Source organism: Camelus dromedarius, chromosome 4, assembly GCF_036321535.1.
Source record: "Camelus dromedarius isolate mCamDro1 chromosome 4, mCamDro1.pat, whole genome shotgun sequence".
NCBI lineage: Eukaryota > Metazoa > Chordata > Mammalia > Artiodactyla > Camelidae > Camelus > Camelus dromedarius.
The window spans coordinates 91,981,686-92,005,150 of NC_087439.1; the positions used below are offsets into that span (position 1 = coordinate 91,981,686).

At 38.0% G+C, this 23,465-nt stretch overlaps 2 protein-coding genes across 5 annotated transcripts in view; both read left to right on the forward strand.

The window, feature by feature from the left end:
- Positions 1-6,712, forward strand: part of EFHD1 (EF-hand domain family member D1) — a 51,834-nt gene extending 45,122 nt beyond the window's left edge. Inside the window, exons 5-8 of the transcript XR_010380725.1 lie at positions 1,406-1,528; positions 1,903-3,520; positions 5,058-5,127; positions 6,672-6,712. The gene's annotated coding sequence lies outside the window, so the exon portion shown is untranslated. The remainder of the gene's footprint in view (positions 1-1,405; positions 1,529-1,902; positions 3,521-5,057; positions 5,128-6,671) is intronic.
- GIGYF2 (GRB10 interacting GYF protein 2) overlaps positions 1,840-23,465 on the forward strand; it is a 112,485-nt gene continuing 90,859 nt past the window's right edge. For all 4 annotated transcript variants that reach the window (XM_064485269.1, XM_010999009.3, XM_064485271.1 and 1 more), the window contains exons 1-2: positions 1,840-1,902; positions 6,672-6,736. The gene's annotated coding sequence lies outside the window, so the exon portion shown is untranslated. The remainder of the gene's footprint in view (positions 1,903-6,671; positions 6,737-23,465) is intronic.

Genomic DNA, 23,465 nt, shown 5'->3' on the forward strand with positions numbered 1-23,465 from the left:
TAATAGTAGTTACACACACATTTTAGGTGTGCAGTTGCAAAACTGCACACCTAAAATGCTCAATTTTACTGTATGCAAATTACATCTTAATTTCATATAGGTAGATAATTACAGGCACAGGTGGCATAACAACCTGGGTAGGGATTTGGGCTCTGCAATCAGTTTGGGTTAGGAAGTTCTGGCTGAGATTTGGAGAAGGTGAGCACCACACTCAGGTGCCCAGATGACAAAAGTGCTGGATAACACTATCACCAGGATTACAAGAGAGAATGCAAGTAAAGTGCTTAATGAGGTAGTTGGCATATAACAAGCATCAGTTCACTTTTTTTCCCTTAGAAATAACAGTTCAATGGGTAAGTTCTTTGGTCTAAGAAAGGAGATTAAAGAGGGCTTCAGGGAGTCAGTACATATGATTTAGGCTCTTAAAGATGAGCAAAAGTCATGCAGGTTGGTGAGAAGTGGCATTAAGTGTTAGGAATGGCATTATGACAAGAGGGAACAGAATGTGCAAAAGCTTAAACAGACTGACATATTTGAGGACCTTCATACATGGGCATATCTGGAGCAGTAAGTTCAGGGGACAGAGGAAGGGGAGGGGGACAATGTGGATGATAGTCTAGAGTTCAGCAGAATGGGATTGTGAAGGATCCAGTCAAGATTCTGTGCTTATAACAAGCTTTCAAATGATGCTGATACTGCTGCACTGATCATCTTTTGAGCAGCAAGGGCATAAAGGTGAAGAAAAGAAAATATTTCAGAAAGTAGGTAGTGGTCAATCACATTGAAGATGGGGAAGCCCTAAGTCAAGGTGAGGGCTGAAAAACTATCAACCTGTAGAGCCTCAGGATAAAAGCCACACTACAATGGTTGATGACTGCTGGCCAGGTGTGGGAAAGTGCTTATAAACACCTCTTTGGTGCCATTGACATTGAAAGGGAAGAGAGAGTGAGCTTGTTGGAGGGGGGAATTGGAGCTTTTAACATTAACCATTAGGATGAAAGACGTTTGAATATTTTAAAGAGCTAATGGGAAGGATCCTGTAAATAAGGGAGAGGTTGGAGGCACAAGGGAAGAACGGAATGACCTAAGAAGGGTAGAGTTGCCAGATGTACCGAATAAAAAGTTAAATTTGAATTTCAGAAAAACAACGAATAGTTTTTTAGTGTAATTATGTCCCTGATCTCGCGGGGTGGCCTGTATTTTATCTGGCAACCCCCATATGGGAGATTCTTAGGCAAGAGGGTTATAGTCTTGGATGCCCTAGGAGTGGAGTCAAAGCTCCAAAGTCCTTCCCAGCTGTCACATTCCAAGACTCCAGAATGAATTCCCAGTTCTACCAGAACCGTTAACAAATGGAGAAACTGCTTTGAATTTTAGCTTTTGTCGCTTCCCCATTTTTCTCTAGGATGGCAAATGGGCAGGAAAATGCTGGATGAAAACCTGTGGAAAAGTTCTACTGTGGAAAATCAGCCCGTAAAAGAGCTTTCTGAACTGCCAACGGGCTCTGGATTGGGCGCACAGGACGGTGGTGAGTCACAGGGCGCTTGGCCCCGATCCGACTCTGGACACCAACTCTACTCAACTCAAGGGCAGGCGGAGAGCTCGGGCCAAGGCTCCCGCAGGCGCCTGCGCTCTGCCGCGGCCCCGCCCTCCTCCAGGCTGACATCCGGGGCTCGGGCAGGGGCGTGTCCGGGGAAGAGGGGAGGGAGGCAGCGGAAAGGAAGGATGTCGTGGGAGGCTGGATAAGCTGGGAGGGAGGCGAGGCGGGGCCGGGGCGGAGCAGGAGGCGTGACAGAGCGGGCGCACTGTCACGTGACGTGCGTGGCGACGTGTCGGCCATCTTGTGTTGTTGAGGCTGAGGACTGACTTGGATTCTGAGAGACTCCCTGTCCCGGACCGCAGGTAACCAGCGACTCCATCTCGCTCCCTTCCGCGGCTCCGCTCCGTGCCCCAGCTCTGCAGCCCCGCCTGGGCCTCCTGGGCCTGCCGCCCGCGCTCTCGTCCCCGCCGCTCCTGCCCGACCCAGCCCAGCCGCATGGACACCCACAGGCCGCCCGGCAGCCGCCGCGGCCGGCTCGGGCGTCAGGCGAGGGGACAGGTCAGGTGCGGGGCTGGAGGGAGCCTCCTCCCCGCCGGGGGGCATGCCGGACCCGGGCGCGTCTCGGCCGCCGAGCTGGAGAGCCCCCTCCGCCGGGGCCTGTTGGCATCGCAGGGGCAGGCGAGGAAGGGAAGAGGGTGGTGGGGTGGGCAGTGTCAGGCCGGCTTGCTTAGGGCCAGAGGGCTCGCCTTCCGCTACCTGCTTCTAGCCACCCGCCCAGCCTCGGGGTGCCCGGGGTAACAGCTGCTTCTGCTAGACAGCTGCTCCTGCCCGCGCTCCTCCCAACACCTGGCCTCTGGGAGATGCGCCCTTGCCTTCCTCACCGAGCATCTGCATTGGGGACTCCTTCCGTGGCGAGAGGACTGGGTCTGAAACAGGCCTGAAGCCAGGTGGAGCCATGATCAGAACCTGGGACGGAGGCTGGGAAAGTAGAACCCATGGCAGCTTTGGGACCCGAACGTTCACATCGGTTTAAAATGGGCATTAGCCTTAAGTGTCAGCAGTTATCCACGAAGCACTCAGAATATTTCAGTTTTGTGGCTGAAACATAAACCAAACAGCCAGGGAAGGGGGTATGAAAGCAGGTTGTATGACCGTGTTTGGGAAGCAGTAACGTTGCTTTGCATTTATCTGGCATTGTTTTTTGTTTGTTTTGTTTTCAAATCCTTTGACTGAAAGCCCTTAAGCACGCCTAATTTCTCTGTAACAAAGGTAAGTATTTCAGTTTAACTTGCAGGACATTGAGGAAGAGGCCAGAAACGTGGACAGTTTCTTATCCAGTGTACTTACCTTGGACTGACTATAGGCAGTTTTGATTCCCAATGTGTATGCGGGGAAGATATTTTTTCCTTACATATTATTTCCTTTTTAGAGTCTAATGATTTCCTAGATTTAAAAAAATTGTCATCTTTTCTGAACATCGACTTTTCCTTCTAATATTTGCAACTCTGGCCTTTCAGAGTTTTGTCTATTTTGATGAGAACGCAAATATGTTCTCTCATTCATTGATGTTTTTATGTGTTCCTCTAGTTAGCAGCTTTCAGAGTACTCAAGCTGGAATATGTACTTGTCTGTTACATCAAATGTTGACATCAGTAGAGGACACTAGGAAAAAAAAATTAAAAGTGGCTTGTATCTAGAAAAATGTCAGTCCTTTTGGCATTTAATACTGGGGAATACACTGGTGATGGTAGTAACTCGCTAGAAAAGAAAGGGCTTCACAGTTTTTCTGTACTTGACAAAGCATTTTAGGATTTTGAGACCCAGGAAGGAGAAGGTATATGTGCTTCCATTCATTTATTCTTTCATTTGTGCATTTATTTATTTGAAAAATACTGAGACCCTACTACACTGTTGGATGCTGGGAGCCAAATAGTCCTGTTTCCATGGAGCTCATTTCTAGACAGCTAAATAAATACTTAGGTAAGATATATTGTGTAGTGTCAAGCGTTGTAGGGAAAAAAATGAGATGGGGAAATAGGATAATAGGGAGTTAGGGGAGGAGTTAATTTTAAGTAGTGTGCTCTGGGAAGGCCTTTGAAAAATCTAGTATTTGAGGAAAGATCTGACACAAGGAAAGGAGCTATTCCTGTAGCTCTAGGGAGGAGGAATGCTCCATGAGAGGGAAGCCAGGGCAAAGACCCTGCGGCAGAAACTGAGGTGTGAGCAGATCATTTGTGGCTGGGAAGAGTACGGAGGCTAGCCTAGCCAGAGAGGCACAATCCAGAGGGAGGTTAGTAGGAAATGTGTACCCAGCTCATTGACCCTAAGTTGAGTGGGGATATTCAGTTGTTCTGGAATCTTTTTCCATACCTCTTGGGACTCTTAGAAAGGAAAATCAGATTCTGGAAATTTGGGCCCGTATGCCCAACCCCTTTCCTCCACCGGACACCTCTCTGCATCAGTTTGGAAAAATTTCTGGTGCTCGTATAACATATCTCAGGAAGTTGTCATGAAACAGCTTTCTGAAAAGTAAAAGTTTTTAAATGAGATTGATGATAAACTGCCTAAGAGGATTTTTCAAAAGAAATTACTTTCGAAGAAGGAGATCTTTGGGATTATTTAGAATATTTGAAAATGTAGGGAGATAAATTTCCTTTGAAATGTAGACACAGATCATTAAGGAGTATTACCTGGAAGAATTGTATTAACACATGTTGTTTTTAATGGTAAAGAATTCCCCTTAATGATTTATGTGTTGTCCAGCCGAGCTTTAAAGTCCTCAGGGACTCTTCCATTAATTTGTTAGTATATCCTTTATAGCATTTTACATGTGTAGAACTTTTTGTGTTGTTTTTTATTCCTGCACTTTGACCTTTCAGACTAGTTTTTCAACTAATTTTGTACTTTTTCTTTGGAAAAGAATTTTGATTTTTTTTCAGCTCGTCTCCATATTCTTATTCCTGAGCTTTCATAAATGTCCTGTTTTAATTCACCTGAGGAATTTAATGTTTTGATTTTGAAATGTTTTTGTTGGTGAATTGTATATATGAAAAATAATTTGTTTTAGTTTGCCTGAAAATCAGGAGAAGATAGGAATTCAGGGTGTGAGTGGAGCTCCCTGGCTAAGGGGGGATATAGTGATGATAATAATGAGATAGTGTTTTAACAAATTGCCTTTCTCCCTCTTGTTCCTTTGTTGAGTTTTTGAAATGACAGTTCCAAATTATAATGTCTTTGATGTCATATCAGCTCATTTGTTCTCATGACTCTGCATTTTAATACTCCACATGTCTATTCTCTTTTTGTTGACCTTCACACTGGAAGACCACACTATTGATAGTGATTGCTAGCTGGGAAAGCCTTTTTGGGTGAAAGATTATTACCATCCATATTATCCTTGTCCTTCTAAAGGATCTTTGATTTGTGCCATTTTTGAAGACTGACTTCATTTGCAGTTCTCTATTAGCCCCTAATGACTAAATTTTCAGTACTTTCTGTTTTATTCTGTTTCTTATAGATTTTAGTGGGACCGGTGTCATTAGGTTGAATCTACAGCCTATGTTGGTGTTAATCCAGTTATATTAGAGGCAAGTTCAATGTCTGTTTTCCTTCAGCAATTTGAATTGCCTTAACATTTGATCATTATTGTAAAACTCAACCCAAGTGTTTTTCCCCTCTTAACCCTCACTAGGATTTTATGGTGATCAAGTCCTAGGAATTCTATCCCTGAAGAATTACATGTCTTTAAAAATATGAGTAGATTTTTACTTCACTGACAAGCTTACTTACAGTTAGAATCCTGGTATTTATTGACCAGGTTAGCATTTTTTCACTTTTTTATGCTCTTAAGGTGACTGAGAAATACACTAAATTAATCATACAGGAATACAAAATGATACTTCTGCTGAATTGTTGATAATTTTATATGAGATTGAGGGAGAAGAGGGGAGAGATTTGAAAAACAAAAAGAATAGTCTCTTAAGTGGCCAAAGTTAATTTTATAAGAATCTCAAAATATTACATACTTCCCCACCTCAAGTAATTAAGGAACAACATTTTGTATTTTCTTGTCAACTAGAGTTTCATTGAACTTGAAATTTGTTTATACTTATAGGAGATATCCTAGAGCTTGTTCTGGTGAGTTAGACCCAGAGAAGAGTTTGTTTTATTGTCTAGTTCTCTCTTGCTTCTGTCTGCCCGTACAAAAAATAGAGTGCAATGGATGATGTTGGATGAGCTTTTGGACATTATAACGTGACTACTTTTTTGCAAAATTAAATCAAAGGTGAAAGTGGCTTTCTCAAGTCCTTTCTTACTGTTAGTAAAATTGTCAACTTTAATTTTTTTAAAAATTTTTTTGAGGGGGAAGGTAATCAGGTTGGTTTGTTTGTTTGTTTATTTTAATGGAGGTACTGGTTGTTGAACCCAGGACCTTGTGCATGCTAGGCGTGTGCTCTACCACTGAGCTATACCCTCCCCCTAACTTTAATTTTTAATGATTGTTTTTTGACTCTTAAGTAGCAGCATTCAAAGCATCATTTGATTTTAGCTTAGAAACCACTTGAAGCTGTTCAGTCCACTCCTTGTCGGTTGGAATATCACCATATTGTGGATTTTAAAGATTCTGCCTCATCAGAGCATTAAAAAGAGTTTGTGATTTTGCAACTGAAAGCACATCTGGAGCTTTGCTCCTTGGACATTTTGCAGCAGTTATACTTCTTGGGCTCACTGATTATTTGCATAGGGTACATACTGTATTGCTGTGTTCCTGGCTGTCATTTTTCTATCAGATACGTTAAAAAAAGTTAATACCAAATCCCTATAATGTAGTTTTGAATGAAAACCCCAAACAATCATTTCCTGAAACCCTAATAGTGCTCATTTGTTGGGTTCATCAGAATCATTTAGAACTTTGGTTAAAAAAAATACATTTTTCGGTCCCATTCTAAAGCTTCTGAGAGAGACTCTTTAGTTGTTAGGACAGGGAATCTAGATTATAAGCAAAACCAGGTGATTCTAATATTTTAACCCAGTTTGAAGTCCATTTCCTGTAAAACATAATAAAAATATGTTTTTAAAATTTCCTAAGAAATCGCTGAGTTACTCACTTTAATACTTTTATTACTTACAGTGTTAAAGGACCTGAACAAAATCTGCTCAAACCTCCTGCTGTGAACCAGCAGAACTTTTGAACAGGTGAGTGTTGAAGGGAAGCACAAAACTGGGGTTTAAGCAAACAGATGATTTTTGCTCTTAAGGCTTTGGTTATTTTTGTCCTGTTATTTCTCCTGAAGTTATAGGCAGTGAATAAAAACAACTTTTCTGGTACTGCTCAGATCCCTTATGAACCGTAAGAATAATCATACTCTTTTCTGCATTGATCCTGGTGTGAATTTGTGTCTTAAATTGTCATAATGATTTTTTGATGGCATGAAACAGGAAGAGGAGTGCTTTGGGGGGAGTGGTAAGGAGGTATCTTATGGAACCCAAGCAGTTGGCTTCATGAAGGACATAAACCAGAAATTGGGAAGCAGTCAGGAGACAAAGTAGTTGAGAGAGCACTTTTCTCCTTGCTTGCAAATAGGTGTCATCTCTTGTCTCTTTATCTTGCTTTAGTTGTCTTTCCACACTCTGGCCTTTTCTGCTTTAACAGACATAGAGGAAAATTGCCACTTGATTCCTTGAGCCACATATAAAATCAGGCTCTAGTGCCACTAGCCAACTGGTTAGTAGCTCAGTGTCCCCATTTCAAATTCCTGGGAGGGGAAAATTTGATTGGTTGGACTTGGTCCAGATCTCTGTCATTGGTCCGATTAGTATGTCCATGGGGTGGGGTTCTTAAAAGGTCCCACTCCTAAGAATGGGGTTAGGTCTCAGAAAATGGAGTGTTGCATACTCTAGGCAGAATCCCACAGAAGCTTCTAGATTGTTTTCCTTTTCCTAGAAAAATTTCCTGTGTATAGCTTGGCAGTTTCAATTTATGTGTCCTGAATGAAGAGTTAAAATATATGCATGTCTTTTGGTGAATGAGACCTAGTAGTTCTCACCAAGCATTCCTGGAGCTTCCTAGTGCAGTGTTTTAACAAAAGTTCTTGATTTGGGTTCAGAGGAGCATCTGGGATAAAGGTTCAGCAAATGAACATAAGCAAGTGAGAAGCTTAGTTTGTGGAAAAATTCATTAGTTATTTTTTATTGATTGCTTTTATAAATTTTAATTTCTGCATACTTTTTACAGTATTAAGTAACACTTGAGTATGAGGAAGCCATAGAGAATTTGAGGGGTGGGACTTCTGTTTTTGTTTTTGATTTTTGGTTTTTTTTCGGTTAGGGGAGATGATTAGGTTTATTTTATTTATTTCTTTATTTTAACAGGGGCACTAGGGATTGAACCTAGCACCTAGTACATGCTAAGCACACACTCTACTGCTGAGCTGTACCCTCCCCAAGGGTAGGACTTTTATGTGGGAATCTATATTCATATTCTTTGAGTGGCAGCAGGGACTTTCACTTTTGGGAAAGGATCAGGGAGACAGTATAAACTTGTGTTAACATATTTTTGTATATACAGTTATTATGTAGTACTGAAGTAAACTTTTTTTAATGGAGCATTTTGATACCCTATTTGTTTTTGCTTGTAGCTTGTACGTACTTGGTGACATCGAATTGCTAACATAATTTTTATTATTTAAATCGTATGTTAGTGTATTAGTATGTTGAGAGTTTGATGCAAAGCATAGGGATTACTAACACAAGTGATCTGTTATAGAGTGAGGTGTCGAATGACAGACTGCACATGTGACTTCCTATGATACTTTTTTTTTCAGCCAAGGTTTCTTTAGCAGATTGCAGCTGAATTCATTTTTAAGGTGGAAGAGTCCTTTCTCATATTACACATTTTCTTTAATCTGAATGTTGAGGTAAGGCATATTCAGGGCTTTGTGAGGTTTTAAAAGGTTTCCACATAATGTGTGTAAAACTTTCACAGGCTCTGGGGACCCTTCCCTGGAAAAGATTGACTTGTAGTGAGATTATCACACGATGTGGTAATGTGTATGGCATTGTGAATTCTCCTAGAATAGTTCACTCATTGCTAATTTTGTTGTTTCACCAAAAGGAGGAAAAGAAGAGAAACATTTACATATTGTTTAGAAGCAGTGGGGAGAATGACAGTAATTAGTAACAGCTTTTCTTGTAGTGGTATTGTGGCCACTATATTCTTTGGGAACAAAGCTTTTATTCAAGTTGTCCTGAACCTGGAGGAAGTCTTTGGAGCTCTGGCCTTTTCAGTTTTGGTCCTCTGGTAGCAGAGCCTGACAAAGAATTGGCAGAGATACTGTCTTGGTACTTCACAATTGGTAAATCGTGGCTCAAGCCTTGAAGGGATGGTCAAATCCAGGGGATTTCCTGGTTAGCCCCTTGGGAATTGAGGTGGTGGTGTCCATGTTGGCCCCATAGTAACTGGACGGATATGAAGTCATCTTGCAAGATCAGTAAGTCAGAGTCTTAATTCTTCTTTAGTCTTTTATACTACTTCTGCCATTGTTAATGGAGTTTCTGGTAGTGTGTTATGAGAGTATATACTCTTCCCCAACCAGAGGGCTCACTATATTGCTTAATTGAGTGAGGCAAAGGAGTAGAAATTGGAGAATAGTGAAACAAACGGAGTGGGAAATTGGGGAAAGGAGAAAAAATTACTTCCACAAAATGAATTCCTCTGAAAATTGCCAGGAAATGGAGGGAACAAAAAGTAACCAAGCAGTATTAAGCACTATATAAATATATGAAGAAAAGCTTGTGGCCATTAAGCAGAAAAACGTGGGTTTAATTTGCTGTAGCTTTAGATAAGCAAGGTAACCTCTTCGAGCTTTATTTTCCTTACTTTATTTTTCTTTCCTTACTTTCACCAAGTATATCCCATAGTGATTTGGGAATTAAAAATCTAAAATGCCTGATACTGATGCCTGGGACATATTAAATAGGTCTTCAATGAATGGTAGCTTTTATGATTGTTATTAATATGTAAACAGATACATTTTGATTGTGAAATGTCATCTTTATAATTTTAATAGAGACCTCAGTGGGTTCTGTTTTTACATCTTTTGTCTTTTTTTTGTTTTGTTTTCAATCCAACAAATAACTGAATACTTGCTTTGTGCCAGGTGCTGGGCTAGCCAAAGTGGTGAGCGAAACACACAAGGTCCTATCTTCATGGGACTTCATGGGACTAGGGACCACACCCTAGTGGTAGAGGCTATCAGGAAATCATATAAGTGAATTTCAAAATGTGAAAAGTTTCTCTGTCCTTGGAAAAGACATTTTTTAAATCCTTGATACTTTTTGAATAAGTGTCACATTTTGGATCTTGGTGTTCTTGTTGTCAGTGATATTTTATGCCCCGTGATATGCTTTCCAGGGTATATGTGTTTGTTTAAGTTAATTTATGTATATCTTTTGTCACTTTTTCCCTCTCTCTGTGAGATAGATGTTCTCAACTTTTTGATCTTAGGACTCCTTTACTTTTCCTTTACTAAGTTTGAGGACCCCAAAGAGCTTTTGGTTTTTCAATTATGTCTGTCTTTATCATATTGAGAAATTTAATACTTATTAATTTATTTAAAAATAGCAATAGTTTCTTTACATGTTAAATATAGTTTTAATGAAAAATACTTATTTTCTAAAAAATTTGCTGAGAAACATGACATTGTTTTATCTTTTCACAAATAGCTTTTATGTGTTGCTTTATAGAAGGCAGCTGGATTCTTATAGCTGCTTCTGCATTCAGTCTGTTGCTATTATTACCTTAGTTGAATATATGAAGGAAGTTCATACAAAGATGTGTATGTAGTTGGAGAAGGGAGGAATATTTCAAGAGCTTTTTCAGATAATTGCAGATATCCTTCGATATTATACTAAAATTTGACAAGTAGTTTTTATACGTTAGTTGCACTGTGAAATCTGAATTTTATCAATGCACTTTTATACTCTTACACTAAAATCTATTGGTCTATCTTGTGTGTTGAATGGGTATTTTATATTATAGAGTATCAAAAAACACATTAATTGATATCACCACACATCAGAAAAGCCTTTACATCTTGGGAAAGTCTAAGTACTAGCAAACCTGTTAAGCTCATGGTAGTGAATAGAAGTTTTCTAAAATTTTAACTTTTGCTTGAAAGCTCAAGTTTTATAATTGGCAACAAGTAGTGTCAATTATTTTCCTGAAAGTAACAGTTTCACTTTGTTCGTTTTTGAAAGAAATGTCTGCTAAATACCCAGGTCTAGATAATTTTGTTTGTCAGCTCTTTCAAGTCAAAATGATGTTCCTTGAACAAAAGCAGCTAGTTGAGCTTGTAACTCAAAACAGTCGCCTAAGTCCCTTTCTTCAAGACTGATGTGCAGCAGGAGTGCTTTATGCACACTTCTTATTTCAACACATAGAATACTGAAAAGATGTGTACACAGGGATCAAGATTAATTAAATTAATAGTTTTCAGTGCTTTATCAAGGCATTCTTGAATAAACCTGGCTTTTTTTCTCTCTCATCAGTTTAGGGCACATGGCAGTGAAGAATACAGTGACTTCTAGTACAGTTGGGTGCCACTGATTTGAACGATGCTAAGATGCCAGCAGTTTTCTCCAGTGCAGTGAAAACTTACATCTTAGTATTAACAGTTGTGACATCTTGGATACTTTAAAAGAGTTTCAGAGAATTGCTGCTTTGGGGAGTAGAATTTTTTCCAGTGTTCTACTCATATATATTACACTGACTTTTTAAAAAATGTTTCAAACAAGGAATTGTTTGAAATAGAAGCTAGAATAAACATATCACTGAGAATTGTTAGATTTCATTGAGAGTTTTTAATGCTTGGTAAATATAGATTTATTCATAAGTTGCAGTCAGTTATAAAATAGTCTTTTATAGTGGTCCCATAAAAATAGTCTTCTGCACCAGCATTGTCTAACAGAATTTTCTGCTACGATGGAAATGTCCTATAAATCTGAACTGTTAAAAACACTGTAGCCATTAGCCATATGTGACTCTTGAAATGTGGTTAGTGTGACAGAGGGAACTGCATTTTTTAAAATGTAAAAGGGCTTTACTTTTTTATTACAGCTCAAGTTCTCTTATTTTTTATAGTAGGCTTTATTTTTAAGAACAATTTTAGAGTCACAGAGAAATTGAGAAAATAGTTCAGAGAGCTCCCGTATATACCACACCCAGTTTCTGTCTTACATTACTGTTGTCCATTTATTACAATTAATTAACCAATATTACTTATTAACTAAGTCTATAGTTTATTCAGATTTCCTTAGTTTTCTCTAGTGTGTTTTTCTGTTCCAGGATCCTGTCCAGGACACCACATTACATTTAGTCATTTGTCCATAGGCTCCTCATGGCTGTGATAGTTTCTCAGACTTTGCTGTTTTTAGCAATATTGACAGTTTTGAGGATTACTGGTTAAGTGTTTTGTAGAACTCCTTTGTTGGAATTTGTCTGATGTTTTTCTCCTGATTATGGGTTATGGGTTTTTGAGAGAAAGTCCACAGAGGTACTAGAGTGCCGTTTTCACTACGTCATATGAAGAACGTGTACTGCCAACATGATTTATCAGTGTCAGTGCTGCCCTTGACAGTTGGTGGACTTTTATGCCTTGTCAGGTTTGTCCACTGTTAAGTTACTCTCCTCCCTCCTTGAGGACCTGAATTTTAAATTTTAATTAATTTAATTAATTAATTTAACTAGCCACATGTGGCTGATGGGTACTATATAAGATGGCACAATTCTAGACAGTGTTCCTCAATTTTAAATTTTATCCAGAACTTTATTTAACATCTATTTTAATAAATTTAAAGAAAGGCAATTTAACATAATATAAAGTGTTAGTCTTGGAATGCGTTGTTAGAAGGAGGCAGTCTACTTTCAGTAGGTTTAGTCTTTTCAAGATTAACTTTTTGAAATACAATTTATGTACAATACAATGCCTTCTTAAGTATACTCATTAAGTGTACATCTTGATGAGTTTTGAGAAATGCATATACTTGTGTAACCATCACCACAATCAAGATATATAACATTTTCATCACGCCCCCACCCCCCAAGTTTCCTCCTGCTTTTTTGTAGTCATTTGCCCTTGCCCAGTCCTGTTGATCTGTTTTTTGTGGCTATAGATAATTTTGCCTCTTCTACAGTTTTATATAAATGGAATTATTCAGTATGTATTCTTTTTGTGTCTGGCTTCATTTGCTCAGTGTAATATCTGTGATACATCCATGTTGCTGCATGTATCCATAATTTGTTTTTTGTTAATGAGAATATTCCAAGGTATAGTCATTACAGTATTTATTTATTTGGGTTGTTCTTGGTTTGGGGTTGTTAGGAATAAAGCTGACCTTAGTTTCAATGGCAGTGGGTAGTGATTCAGATTGTGCTGGATTATTTATTACAGCAGGGTAAATTAGGAATTTAAATTCCTTTTAGGATGAGGAGAAAAGCCAACAGAGTATAATTTTTTTGAAGATATGTCATGAAAAGGGTAATTAATGTAGAAATAAATAGTATTTTGCAAAGTTTCATATATAATATGTGGTCCAAATAGATGTAGACAATTGTGACTTTGGATGATTTTCGGGAGCGCGGTGGAGGAGTTCTTTGTTAGTTCTTTAGGATAAGTGTTAAGTAATGAAGTGAATAATGGAAGTGTAATTTTGCTTCATAAAGTTTTGTCGTCAGTAGATGTGTTAACATCATATTTTAAAAATCATTTTTAAAAGTTTGCATGTTTAAAAATGAGACTTGGTATTGTCATACAGATGGGTGCAGAAGGAAAAAATGTTTTCTGCTGTAATAGATGGGAGGAGTGTGTCTTTTTATTTTTATGCCTTAAAATTATTTTTTAAACCAAATTAATGTTCAAAAGAATATTAAATTTTATGACATTTATGTTGGGGTTGTAAAAATGTTTCAAACAGGCAAGGCAAACACTTTGTGGGAATTAAAATATATTTTGTTATAAAAGTAATTGAATATTCAAGTTTTGAAAATAGAGAAAATCATTAATCCCACCTCATGCATATTTCTTTATTTCTATGTTCTCTTTTTTTTTTTGTGACATACAGTTGGCCCTCTATATCCATGGGTTCCATATTCTTGGATGTGGAGGGCTGATTGTAAAGGATTTGAGCATCCTTGGATTTTGGTATCTGCAGAGGGTCTTGGAACCAGTCCCCCTCGGGTGCTAAGGGACACTGTATGTATGATTATACTCTTGTGTGCAAGTATATTGTACCTGTATTTTGTTGAGTGACTGTGCTGCTTTTATAAGATAACTTCCAGTCTTTTATGATTATAAGGGATTTGGTATATGTGGTTCCCCTCTCATGTTTCAGTTTTTCCCTCTCATTGTTTTACTTAGCTTTTTTCTGATAAAAAAAATGCATTTTGAAGGCTGCATATTTTAGCCTAGTGATTACTTGCTTCATTTGAATTTGGACTTGTTTATGGTCTTAAAGAGTTGACAGATTTATTGATTTATAGATGTGTTAATTTCTGGTGTACAGCATAGTGATTCATTTATGTGTATGTGTGTATATATATATTCCTTTTTGTATTCTTTTTCATTATAGGCCATTATAAGGCATTGGATATAGTTCCCTGTGCTATACAGTAGGACATTGTTGTTTATCTATTTTATATATAGTAGTTAGTACCTATAAATCCTAAATCCCAAACTCCCAATTTATCCCTCCCCACCTCCTTTTCCTCCTGGTAACCGTAAGTTTGTTTTCTATATCTGTGAGTCTGTCTCTGTTTTGTAAATAAGATCATTTGTGTCCTTTCTTCCCCGCTAAGATTCCACATATAAGTGATATCATGTGGTGTTTTTCTTTCTCTTTCTGGCTTATCTTAGTATGACAATCCCAACGTCCATCCATGTTGCTGCAGATGGCATTATTTTATTCTTTTTTATGGCTCAGTAGTGTTTCATTGTGTAGATGTCACAACTTCTTAAAATATTTTTAATTGTACTGTTTTTTTCACCGTAGCTAAACCATTTATGGTTTATTTTTTCCTTTTTAAAATTGAGGTATAAAATATAGCAAATATGTGCACAAATCTGAAGTATATAGTTGGGAAAATTTTTACATGTGTATATAGTTTTGTAATCACCATCTAAAACAAGATAGTGAACATTTCCAGCACCCCAAAAGGTTCCCTCTTCTTCCCAGTAAGTACTTACTTCCATGGTGAGCAATTTCCTGACACATGTTAAAATTGATTATTTTGCTTATTGAACGTCATAAAAGGAATCATACAGTATATATTCTTTGGTGGCTGGCTTCTTTTGCTGAACACAGTGTCTGAGATTCATACAATATTGCTACAAATATCAGTAGTTGGTTCTTTTTTATTGGTGAGTATTTTGTTGTATAAATATATTATACTTTAAACAATTTTTAAACTTTGAAATAATTTGAAAGTTACAGAAAAGTTGCAAAAAATTAAACTTTCCTTGTGTCCTTCACCTGGTTGGGTCACCAGTTTTTAAATATTTTCTCATATTTGCTTTATCCTTCATTTTCTTTTTTCTTTCTCCATATATGCAAGTATATATGTATGTAGTTTTTTTTTTTTCCTCTTGAGAGTCCATTACAGACCTCGTGCTCCTTTCTCCCAAACATTTCAGTGTTATTTTTTAAGAATGAGAACATTTTCCTACACAATCACAGTAAAAATTTCAGAATCATAAAAAAGTAACATTGATAAAATACTATTGTGTATATAACTTCTTTTCAAATTAATTGATTGTCTCTTTAATGTCTTTTAGCTTATTTTTCACTAGTTCAGGTTGGAATTAAGAATCATACCTCTTTTTAGTCTCCCTTAATCTGGGATGTTTCTTTAGCCTTACTTTGTCTTTTATGACATTGATACTTTTGGAAAGTATGGTTGATTGATTTTATGTCTATCAATTTGGGCTTGTCTGGTTTTTTTTTTCAAGATTAATTTCAGTTTATGCATTATTGTCAGGAATGTAACGTAAGTGATGTTGTGTCCTTCCCAGTGTAACACATCAGGAGGCACATGGTGTCAACTAGTCTCGTTATTAATGATGTTAATAACTCAGTAACAGCCAGATGGAAGAGATGCATAGGGCAAGGTGTGTGCGAAGAGGTGCGAGCTTCACAGTTTTTCTGGTGTGCCATTCTTTCTACACCTTCATATGTTCACCAGCCTTGAAGCTCCACTACATTTATGTATTAATCTGTTGATGGACATTTGTGTTGGAAAACATAATAGCCAAATGTCAGGTTTTGGTAGTTATGAATAAAACTACTATGAATGTCTTACACTCATCTTTTGGTAGGCATTTTCCTTGAGTGTATGTCTAGCAGTGGATTGTGGGATTGCCAGGTAGATGTATATTTAGATTTAATAGAGTCTGCCAAACTGTTTTTTGAAGTGATTGAACTAATTTTCAGGAATGGAGTCACTAATTTTGTGTTATCTTAATCCAGATCTGGCTAAGGTAAAAATAACTGGTTGCTGGAATGGACACAGAACTGTTTATTTACTTGGTACATGTGAAGAATGCTAGGGAAGTAGCTCTTTTTCTGCTGTTACGAAAATGGAGGTTGGGAAGATGGCAGATTCAGGTTTTTTGGTGTTCATTCTGTTAGTCTTTTGGCCATCTGTGCATAGTACTGGCTGGACTTCATCCCAGATTTGCCAGTTTTTTTCCAGGTAATTTTTACATACCCAGGAAATGGAGGTTTGCAGTAGCAGATTATTTTTGTAATAAAGATTGAGGGTATTTCAGAGTATATGTTTTGAATTGTTAGTAGAATAGTAATAGCTAATCAATATATCAAGACTTCTCCTGGGAAGCTGTATCAGGCAACACTTTCAGAGTAGAACATTAGCCATTGTGCCAGATTTTGCTTTTACTTTGGTTTCTCCTGGCTGTGTTTGTTCAGACAACTTACTATGTAGATCTGCAGCTCCCTCATGTTGATAGTGATTGTGCCCAGAAGTCATCTGGCTTCTCAACACTGTTCCAGGTTGTGAGAAAATGATAAAGTCTCTGAGAGGCTGTGTTTTTTTGTTGTTGTTGTTGTTGTTGTCGTTGTTGTTGTAAACCCAGCAATAAGAGACTAGGTTGATTTCTTTCTCTTCACCTTTGAACGTGTACTCACATGCACACAGTGATAGATGAGGTCCCAAAGAGCTGAGGAAGTCAGGAAAACTAGAAAAATATACAGAGGAAAAGAAAAATAATTATATACTAGTAATCAGAGATAAAATAATTGCTAGTGAGGACTGATTTAGCTTAGAGTTTTTAAGAAGTTGACAAAAAGGCAGATTAAATAGCATTCATTGTCAAGTATAGAATCCAGTTTATAGAATACCAGCTTCCTGATATTAATTGCAGGAGAAATGTATTACTTGAATTCATTTATAAGGAATTTTGAATAGTGGACAAGGTTTGAAATAGTGATTATGTAGAAATACTCTCTTAGCTATTTTAAAGTCATCTCTCTTTAAAAATTGGGGGTAGACCTCAGGTCTTTATCCCTAGAATTGGAGTAGCCAAAGGAGAGTGGAGAGGCCAGTGGAGAGGTGAGAGCTTTATTACCTCTCCATGTTTTAACCTGTACACAGGATGTTTTTCAGTATTGTTAAGGTAACTGCAGCCCATCTTGCCCTGATAATGTTACCTTCCCTTCACCCCTCTGAGGTCATCAGTACTGGGGTCCTGCACAGCGGTAGGTGCATCAGCAGGCACCATCAGGATCTTCATCCTCTTCCATTTACATGCCTGTTCTGTTTCTTTACTAGGATGACCATTCAAGCTGAAATACTCCTTTTGTCTCTATGTAATTATGAATACCCCTTTCACACAAACATTCTGGTTTAGGTGATAGATTATATGTAGTCACCTTAGCCATTATTCATCCTTCTTTGTGCAAAATCCTTTTTCCTCTGAAGTTCGTACTGTCTGGCAGTACAGCTGTTCCCTCGTTATCATCAGATATGTAGTCTGTGGGATGACCCATCCAATCTTCCCAAGTTCCTGGTTTCTTGACTTAACTCCATCTCTAATTTTTTTTAGTACTTTTTTTTATATTCCTAATATACCTGCTTTTTTGGCATTACCAACATATCAAATTTGTAAACTCTCTTCTGTTTTTATTTCCTTCCCCATTGTGCCTAAATCATACTTGCTAGCACCCTCCACTTTGCCCTCTTATTCTTCCACTTACTGTGTGGATAAAATCTTAACCCTGGTCCAGTCCTGTTGTCACTCTCTGCCACGTACCCAGGCTGCTAAGTTCGAGAAAGAAGCTCACAGCCATGCAGATAGGTGCCTCCTCCATCTTGATTGGACCTTCAGAACTGCAGTGTGGTGTCCTGGATTAGATCCTGGAACAGAACGAGGACATTGTTGGCAAAACTGGTGAAATCTGAATAAACTCCAGTTTAGTTGATAGTGATGTACCAATGTCGGTTTCTTAGTTTTGACAAAATGCTGTGGTAATGTAAGTTGTTTATATTAGGGAAAACAGAGGGAACTTTCTGTAATAGCTTTGTAACATTTCTATAAATCCGTAATTATCCCTAAGTAAAGTTTGTTAAAAAATACTGCTGTAGATCACACCAGCTAGCATTGCTTCATTCTCCTCAAACCTTACTCTGTCATCTAGTCTGTCATTTGCCTACTTACCTGAGAAAATTGAGGCCAACAAATATGAATTCCCTGCAACTTACTGTCCTCCTCTCCCCCCAAAAAACCCCACAAAAATAAGCTTGGAGGTGTCCTAAGCCATTTGAGTATACTTTGCTCCTGTCACAGGTGGAAGGGCATAACGTTTTTTCCCCCATTTGTTCTCTGAAACCCCATCCGCCCGGCTTTCTCAGACTTCACTTTTATCATATTTTTGCTGAATTGTTTCTTCTCTTTTTGATTCTACTAGTATTTTTCCAGTAGGATATTTTCATCTAAAATAAAAATGGAAATTTTCCTTCCACTCTACTTCATTTCTCTTCACCTTTCACAGCTAAGATTCTAGAAGAAGTTGGCTGCATTTGTAGTCTTCCCTTCCTCACCTCTCACCCCCTAAAGGCTGGCTCTGTCCCTCACCACACTTCACTCTTCAAGTCACCAGTGACTTCACTGTGGAAGCATATGAAGACTTTTCAGTGTTTCTCTTTTTTGACTTCAATATTTGAAACTTCGAAATTCCTCCATTACAAAAAAAATTTTTTTGTAAGTGCTAGCTTTGTTGTATACACATATTAGTAACTTACTAGGAAAAGAATTACTCATAATTCTGTCATTCAGAAGTAAATATTAACATCTGGGGGCATATCTGTATATACCAACTAAGAATATATTTTAAAATGTGGTGAATTTAATTATGTTCTCTGTATTCTCTAACCTTTCTTGATCACTTAACATATTGACATTTTTTTTATGTCAGTGAATATAGTTATCATCACTGCCCTCTGTTCTCTACCCCTATGTACATCTGGTTTCCATGCTATCTGCTGGATTTCTAACACCCCTCCTTTATGTTTAGTTCTTGCTAATTCATTCTCCTCCTGGCATCCTGAATGATCTTTCTAAAGTTCAGATTTGATCTTGGACATTTTCTTGCCTGTATCTTCATGTATAGCCTTCCATTGCTCTTGAGATCTAAAATGCAAAAATTCTATGATATGGCCACTGCTTTACCAAACTTCATTTTAGTTTTTAGCCTTATTGAACAAATGGATAAGCTCTCAAAAGAACCTGACTCTTTCTCCTTTCTGTTTTAGATAAAGTGAATGAGGGGAAAGCTAGAGTCATAGAATCTGACTTTAGGTGAGAGGTTAGGGCTAGAGATAACCTGACTACATGATCCTTTCTTCTTCTTTTCCTCCTCCAGTGTTTGCTAAGGCTTTATTCTTGTCACTTGAGCTTGTCCCTTCTTGATTTTTGCTTTGAGATAGTTTCATTCTGTTTTGGGTTACAATTCTGTAGATTTACTTCCAAGTCTGTGTCTCTCATCCTGACTCTACACTGGAGTTCATGGTCTGTATTACAGTCTTTTGGATGGCTCCTCAGGTGCTTCCCATTCATTTTGTCTAAAATGGTAGATGTACTTCCTCCTAAACTTGTTACTTTTCCATTTTCTCTTTCCTTTCAAGCTTTTCTATACAGATTGATAAAATAACCTGCCCCCAGTATTACATCCTCTAGATTCCATTCCATTTCTGCATCCTTTGTTTAGATTTTTCTTTCCAGAATGAGCAGTGCTTTTTCCACTTTGGGAAATATTTTATGGAGTAGGTATTTGAATGGATCCTTAGTTTTGTACAGGCCAGTGTAAGGGAAGGAAGATGGGCCTTCTGGGGTAAGGGAATGGCATGAGCCAGAAGGAGGAGAATGCAGTGGAGAGTAGAAAGTTATTTGGCTTTGAGTTTGGAGGTTAAACTGTGGGAGATTGAGTTAAAAAGGTGTGGATTGTCAGATTGTTGGGAACCTGAAAGGAGTTTTGACCATGCACAGTAGGTTTAATGACCCTTATAAAGAAGGGTGGACATGGCCAGAGCAGTGCTTTACTAAGTCTGATCTTGTTCAATGTGTGTAAGTAGAGGCTGCATCAGGGAAGCAGATTAGAAATTTTATTTCAGTAATCCAGACATGAGTTAACAAAGGTTTGGCTATAAAGAAAGGAGAATGTAGGAGGAATTGACCACATTTGAGACATAATGATTGGATATGAGGGATAGAGAAGAAGGAGTTTCAGGTAACTCTGGGCTTTTGAGCCTGGGCGACAGTAAACTGTGAGAACAGTGGTACCTTGATCAGTTGTTGAGATGTTTATCGAGGAGGAGCAGGCTCCTGGAAATGCCACATAGGTCATGGAAGAAAAAGATAAAATCTGTAATTCACAGCAGGGATGGGGCCCCTCTCAAGGGGTGGTGTGCAGTTTAGAAATTTGTGGGAGAAGTTTACATTGCTGTTCTATAATAAACTCCTACTCCCTGCATGCTCCACGTTAAACTCCCCATGATTTCGTAGGCAGGGGTCTACCCAAAGTAGTAGAGAACACCATTGTAAATAAAATGAAGGTTCAAGACAATATCTAAACAGAATTTATAGTTAAGTAAACCATGGGTGCACTGAGGGAAGTTAGAAAAGAAGAGAAACTTGGGGGGAATGGTGATTAAATAGGAAGGGAATGAAGTTAGGAAAAATACATCAGTATAGTGCTGGACGTGGAGGAAAAAGAAGGAAACAGTTTCAAGAAAAGGCAGTCTAAAGAGACAGCTTGGTGGGAGCACCACCTTCAGTGTCTGGTTCAAATCCTGACTTACTGTAAAAATTCAGAGCTGTTTTCTACTGGGGACAGTTCTGAGAGTTGACAACATTTAGCTCAGTGGAGTTTAAATGGTGGCAAAGCCTGTGCTCGTTTTCAGTACCTCACTGCATCCTTAGAAAGTGCAATTGAGAAATAAGTCTTAGTTTCCATTCCAAATAATTTATAATTCGGAGACATTGTGTAAGACAATTCCTCCAGTATATATAAATAAATATATTAGAACTGGGCTCATTTAAATTGATTAGGAAACAGCAACCAGGGATGGGGAATTCAGAATTAGAAATTACAGTAATGTAAGTGTTTAGATTTCCTTAACAGTCATAACTCTTAGATTTCCTGCTTTAATTCATAAAGGAGAATGAACACAACACCATTCTAAGTAATGTAGGTCTCTTTAGCTGATAATTAAATTGCTTGGATTATTATTCTAAGTTCTTAAGAGCTCTCCAGAAAACTTTACGGTAGGAAGTAATCTTATGCAAACCATGTTGTAAATGGTAGTTAGGTCCTCAGCTCATGGCATTGAAAAAACTTTTGAGCCTTTAATGTTTCTGCAGTATGGTAGTTTGGCACTACCTAAAGGTTTATAGGTGGAATGAATGATAAAGAGGACTGGAACAGGATTTCCTTGCTTGTTCCTTAGGTGTTGCCTGAGTCCAGGGCTGCTCTGTAACTCAAGACCACTGCGTGCAGTTGGGCAGGTTCTGCACTACACAACTCTAGGGGTTCTGTTTGCATCCTTTGTGGCAATGGTGCCCTTGGAGTTTTTTATTTTTCGTGACCTGTGTAGCCTTGTGGTAGTAATTTAAAGGGAAAAAATATTAAATATGTAAGAATGATTTTAGTTTTCACTGATTTCATGTATCAAATAATTCAATTTTTGAGATTCACTTGCTTTATAAATTTAGTCTGGTACAAATCTTGCCTTGCTCTATTAATTCAGAGCTGTTTTCCAATGGTCGAAGTCCCATAGGAGTTTGAATATAAAACATTTGTCTAAGTGGGGTTTAAAATGGTGGTAAAAACACTCCTTCAAGATGTTTTGTGTTACAGTGAAATCTTACAGTTGATGTAGTCTCTGTAGGACTGTTTGTTAGCCACGTAGGTCCACATACTTTTTTAAAGCACACCATACTGATTTATGCTAAGTAAGGTCACACAGCTGATATCTAAGTATGATCCTTGTCTTCATTTACAGTGGGCACTTCACCTGGGGGCTGATTATCACTACCTTGACAACTTATTTCAGTTGGGATGTACCATAATTTAATTGAACCTAACATGCATCAATTAGGAGATTTTATGTAATGCATCGTTTTATGTATTACTAAGAGAGAAATCATACTGCAAGTAAACTTGCATCAGGGTTAAGAACATGGGATTCTTCCTGCAACCCACATGGTCGACATAGGGCCAGAAATACCTTCCAGAAGGAGAGCAGATAAATAGCTGATATGGACGTTAGCACATTTTTAGTTTGCCTTTTCTGCATTTTAGACCAATTTCTAGTTTGTTTTTAGATCTTTTAAACAGCAACAATCAGGGTGATGTGATATATCTTGGAGATATTTACAGTATAATGTTTATAGCATTTTCTGTTTTCTAGGCTCTGATATCCTTTTATCCCCAGCTTTATTGAGATATAATTGACATAGAACATTATGATGGTTTAAGGTGTAAGATGTGTTGATTTGATGCATTTATATATTGCAAAATCATTACCACTATAGCATTAGCTAACACCTCCATGTCATCACATAATTACCATTCCTTTTTTGTGGCAACAATCAAGATCTACTCTCTTAGCAACTTTCAAGTATGTAATGTAGTATTACTAGTTGTAATCACCATGCTGTACATTAGATCCCCAGAAGTTTGTACCATTGACCATTATCTCCCCATTTCTCTGACTCCCCAGCCCCTGGTAACCACCACTCTACTCTCAGTTTCTATGAGTTTGGCTTTTTATAAGTAATACAGTTTTTGACTTTCCCTGTCTTATTTTTCTTTAAGATCTGTTGTGTAAAAGTTGCTCTTGAAAAATCACTCATGTAATTGATTACCTTATTATTTTAACTTGATGGTCCAAGATAATTTTCAAAGAATCACTGGAGTGTACAGTGCTAAGCAGAAAGTGGGGAGAGTTGTGGCAGAAGCTGTGAGATAGGTAGAGGGGTCCTGATTTTAAGAATCTTTGCTATACCTCATGGTGATGGAAAAAGCCATTGCAAGGGAGTAACACAAATTAAAATGTAAATCTGTTATCCTTCATTCACTCCCCATTGCTTGAAGGCTAAAAAACGAAGTCCTTAATTTGGTTCCCAGTGGGAACCTGTCTGCTCCCACCTGTCTTACCAGCATCATCTTATACCATGCCTCCTTTCCCCATATAAACATAAAAAGATGATGAATTGGAATGTAAGGGTGGATTTGTTCATTTTCTTTGCCTGCTATATTGTTATAGAGATGAAAAGATCTCATTCTGGTGACTGGTTGAGAGGAGCATAAGCAAAACACACTCCCTAGCTATCCTTCCTGGGCTGGAATTCTGCAT